We start from the raw sequence: 5,612 nt of genomic DNA on the forward strand, positions 1-5,612 counted from the left end.
AAAAAAATTTTTATAAGCTGTAATAAAATTAACCATAACATTAACCCATTGCAAGGTGACTTTCAAAAACTTCCATCCTCTGAAAGGTAACCTTGTGCCGATTTACAGTCACTCACCGTCCCCACCCCCAGCTCTAGGCAACGACCGGTCTGCTTTCTGCCTTTATAGTTTTGTGGTGTTTTCAGGGTTGCTTTTTACATAAAACACGTTTTTCCTATCAACTACCTGAAAGCTCATGGAAACAGCTTTGTATTACAGAACATTTCTTTAAGATGGTCTTTTCTTGGGATTTTTGCTTCTAGATGCGGCCAGGGTTAAAAATTCATGAATGATTGTTGCATAATGGGATATTATATAATTTATCTTCCTAATTGCTAAAGAATCATCCAAACAGTAGGACCAGAGGCTCTCCCAAAATATCCCCTGGAGCTTCTGTACGAATATAGAGGACTGAATGGGCTATTGATCCAGCCCAGAGTGGCACTTCATAAGATTTTGATGCCTTGCCTGGAGTCATGAAATAAGGACAAGGGAGCACACAGGGCCCTCTCTGCTCTCCTCATTCCTCTCCCAGAACCTCCAAGCTCAATCCTGCCTTTGTTTACATCCTCCTCCCTGGAAGGAAGGCCTTTCCTCCTCTCCTGTACCCTGAATCCAACCCACCCTTCGAGATCCAGCCCTGGTCGCTGATGCCTTCACTGAACACACACTGGAAATGCTCTGTGTTCAAATACCACGTAGTTCATGACACCGTAGAAATGGCTTGAGAGTGGGGACCTTGTCATTAAACCGCCCTCAGAGCTCCTACAGCTTTAGAGGAATGGGCTGTCCTGACCCCTGGCCCCTGATCTCTCCCTCCTTTGAATCCCCTCTAGGTCTTTAAACTTTCATTATTTTCTGCCTTATTTCACAGTCTTTTGAGTGCCTCATTATGTTGCGGGTGTACTGTGGGCAGTAGCTTACTCACCACTGATTCCTCCATGAGGCCTGACACAGTGCCTTGTGAATCATAATAACAATAAAATAATGACCACCCACATTTGCATATTACTTCGCAATTTCCCAAGTGCTTGCATATCCATTCTGCGATTGACCCCCATGGCAATCTTGCGATAAAGGTATGATCATTGTACTCCTTTTACAGACAAGAAATGTGTGCCCAGGGTCCTCGCTGCTATGTAATTCTGATGCGAAGTGTCCACACTCTGCTGCACCATCCCACAGCTCAATAAATCTTTGTTGAATTGATTTAATGCTAGTGGATTGGTCGGGTTGATATGGATAAGGGTACAGGAAGTAAGGAGTAAGATTGGATTGTTCTTTGTTGTGATTTTTGTTGCTATTCGTGTATTCATTATATATGAATCCATTTATTTATTCAACAGACAAATACTGAGCATCAACACCATCCCAGTGCCAGGCACTGGTTAAGCACTGGGAATGCACAAAAACTTTCAGATGCTGCCCTCACATTGTGGGTACACACACAAGTAAACCAACAACTGAAATATAAAAATATGCAGTGTTAGGGCTGTGGGAACCTAGAGAGGGCCTTGAAGACAGCTTGGGGATGTCAGCAAGTCTTTCTCAGTAAAGGCATTTCCTGAACTGAGTGTTGAAGGGCAGGCAGGAGTTAGCCGGGGTTTTCTCGAAAGAGAAAATGATGTCCCCAGGCTCGATGAAAGACAGCCCTGCATATTGTGGGGCGTACGGTGGGGATTGGGGGTCCGATTTGCTCCAGGACATATAAAAGTTTTAGCAGGCTAGGAGGCAGAGTAGGCTAGTCGCTAATGGTTTCCATGTCAGATGCACCTGAATTTGAGTCCCACCTCTGTCATTAATTAGCTGTGCGACTTTGAGCAAGTCACTTAAGATCTCACTTAGACTCTTAGTTTCTGGATCTGTGAAATAGATAAAATCTCTTCTTTCATAGACTGTTGTGAGCATCGTAAGGAAAACTGAAGCTAATGCACTTAGCACAGTGTCTCGCACACTGGAAGGCTCAATACATGAGAGAAGGAAAGATTTCTTAGAAAATTGTGTTGTCCTCTGTGGTATCATTAAGAGACGGAATTAGCCAGAGAGGCTAGACGGACCAGCCAGTACCTTCCCCCTCTGTTTCCTCTGAGAAATACAGCTCCCCCAGCTCACAGGGCAGAAGCAAAATGTCTACCTGTGGCCAGGAAAGGTCCATGGTAGCAAAGAGAAGAGGAAGAAATGATTAAAACACAGAAACAGGCTGAAGCACTGAACCAAAATAGAAAGCGTAAAATTGAGACTAAGGACAAAAACAGTGGGAGGAGGTCGGGGGATAAGAAATCTATGAAGTTCAAAAGCAAAATACTCCCTTTCCTCTGAATTTTGAGAACATTTTCATTAAGTCTCTCCTTAGCCAAGAGAATTGATCCTGCAGTTCTAGCGTTGGGGACCTCAGCTCCCCTTGTGCATTTCCTTCTGGATGGTTTACTCTTCCCAGTTTGCAAACACTCACATAGAATGTCTCATTTAAATCAGTAAGCTATGATGTTATGCCATTGTGAGAACGAGGCTGCATCATGTCGCAGATGAAGAAACAGATTTAGAAAGCCAACTGCTCTGATTCAAAGTGGGCAAAGATCATCCTGATTTAGAGCTTCCCGTATAAATATCCCTCAGCTACTACACAGGGCACACAGGCCAAATTCCTACAAAGGGAAAATTCTTTGAATCAGAACAACGAAGGTTGGAGGAGAGTAAGCATGTTCCCATCTATCGTTGTTGAGTTTATGGCTCTTTAAACACATCTGCTACCAAAGGCTGCAGTAGAATAAACACAGACTGTCCAGGAAGCAGCAGATCACCCAGGCCAGCAGTTAACCACAAGTACGCGGGCTTGAAAAGCCTGTCTTGATCAGAAAGATGGAAAGGTCGATCCACTTTGGCTGGTTTTCAACGTGCTTTCTTGGCTTCATTTCTGTTAAAATGTTTTTTCCACCTTTATTGAGCTATAACTGACATGTAACATTGTGTAAGTTTATGGTGTAAAATGTGGTTGCTTGGTACACATACATATTACGAAATATTTATCACAATAAGGTGAGTTCACATATCTTTCAGCTCACATAATTACCACTCTTTGTTGTATGGTGAGAATATTGAAGCTCAATACTTATAGCAATTTTCAAATATATGATACAAAATATTTTTAAAAGAACAATTTATGGTTTAAATAGTTTAGGAGATCCCCCGCTATATAGGCCCATGGACAACCTATGAAACAATCCACCTTCTGGAAACAGGTGAAATAGGAGTTTCCTAGGTATACATGGTGTTTTTATTGCTGTGACCCACACTGTATGTGATATTCAGGACCTGCTAAAGCATCTTATGTGTTTGTCTCATATAATCCTCACAGTAAATCTATGAGGTGAGAATTTTTTTTATCTTCATTTACAGAGAAGAAAACTGAGGCCCAGAGAGGCTGTGACTTCTCCAGGGTCACAGAATGGGTATGTGGCAGCAATCAGATTCAAAACCAGGCCTGTTTTTCAAAGCCAGGGCCCGTGCCCTTTCTTCTCCATTCATTGTCTCCCCAGGAATTTAGCTCTTGATTAGACGCACTGTGTTACTCTCTGACCGTTCTTTCATTCTCTGCCTCACAGTCCACCTCTTTTTTACCACAGGGCATAATGATTAATTTTAAAATACAAAATAATTTTATCGAGAAGGTGGGATTTGGCAATCACTGTGCTAGGTATTTTCTAAATGGTAATTTATGAGATTGCTCTTATTTTTATCCTTTATTGGTTGGCCTGGGTCAGGGGTGTCCAAACTGCGGCCCCGCGGGCCAACTGTGGTCTGCAATCCATTGTTAATTGGCCCGCAGCAAATTCCAAAAATATATTTAGTTTACTTAAATAAACCAGGTGAGGCAATATGTACTTCACCTCGAGTGAGTGGCCTGGCTGTTTGTGTATTTTACCACATATGGCCCTTGGTAAAAAACGTTGAAAAAAGTTTGGACACCCCTGGCCTAGGTCATTGTCAGCAAGCAATTCTAAACAAAACAGAAGTACATCGATTACAAAGATATAGAAGCTGATCAGGTCCACTCTCCTTTCCCAGAAGTAACCATTTTTAATGGATGTGTGGGTAGATCAATGTTCTTTCCATTTTACAGATGAAGAAACTGAAATTCAAAGAGGTTGAGCAATTGCCCAAGATTAACCTGTAGGCGAGTGACAGAGCTGAGTTCTGAAATCAGAACTCATGTCTCAAAATGCCTGGCCCTGTTTCAATCCACCACCTTCCTAATTAGCCTTCAGATCCAACACAAGAGCCAAAGAGAATGTTGCTTTTGAGTCAATGGTCAGCTTAACTCTGTCACGCACACTTGCTATCTGATGGACTGCTTCGGATACCCTGTGGACTTTAGTTTGCCTGTTTGAGGAAAGAATGTAAATATGCCTTTCCCTTGCTTCAGCCACAGTGGTGCTGAGAGAACTAATTAGATAATGTCTCAGGCCATGCTGAGCTCCCAGGGAAAAGACACCGCGTGGATCCAAAGGGTATTGGTGGCAACACAGTGTCCCCTCACGCAGACAGGCCCGTGCAGGCTCCTTTGGAGAGGTGCAGCCAGTTGTTCTAGGGTTTCTTTCCAGCTGACTCATCTTGTGACCTTGAGAAAGTTCCCCGTCTCTCTGCACCTTTGTTTCACGTGGGGCTGTAAAGCAGGGCTAATAATACTTTCTACCTCGCTCATAAAAGAGAGGAAATTAGCAGACCGGTCTTGATAGTATATTCCTACGCAGCTGGCGCCTGAGTTCTAACACCTGCATGAGCCGGACGGGATGACTGAAGCACCATCTCTGTCACTGTAGATAGAATGACTGGAAAAAGCGACTGTGGGAAAAGATGAACACATTTTTAGCAGCAATGTGTTTCTCTAAGGAAACGGAGTGTTTCTTCGATCCTCACTTTTGTGAAGGTTTTCACCTCGTGCCTTTGTTAAAATGTTCCGCTTCTCCTGAAATGTCCTCCCCCATCTCTTCTTCTGAAATTATACCTGTCATTCAAGGCCCTACTGAAATGCCACATTTCCATGAAGTTTGTCTCTATTCTTTCAACTGAACATCAATCCTCTCTCCTCTGGACTCTCTGAGTACTGTTTATCTTCTCTTAATCTCAGATTCTGCCAGGAATGATAGTGATTTTTTTTTTTAATACAAATCTCATTCTCCTAGTAGATTATAAGTTTATTAAAGGTAAGAATAATATGTTTTTTCTCTAACGCCTTAAGCTGCTCACATAGCATAGTACACATAGTGGTTGCCTAATAATAATTGTGGAATGAAGAAATGAATGGATAAACTATTTGTAAGAGGAAAGACCTGAAGTAGTAGTGAAGGTCTGATGAAGACTGACACCACAGAGCGGACCAAAGAATGTTGGGCTGATCAGTATTGACCTGTTTAATTCCCACGCCCATCCATCGATTCTTTGAACAAATATCACCTGAGCATCTCTGGATGCAGGATGCTATCTATGTAAGGTGTTTAGGAAAGAGCTTGACAGATCCTGAGGGTTTGAAGCGAGCCCTTGTGGCTCTCTCGTTCTGGCTCAGGTTTCTGGGC

This window comes from Rhinolophus sinicus, linkage group LG07 (assembly GCF_036562045.2).
Source record: "Rhinolophus sinicus isolate RSC01 linkage group LG07, ASM3656204v1, whole genome shotgun sequence".
NCBI lineage: Eukaryota > Metazoa > Chordata > Mammalia > Chiroptera > Rhinolophidae > Rhinolophus > Rhinolophus sinicus.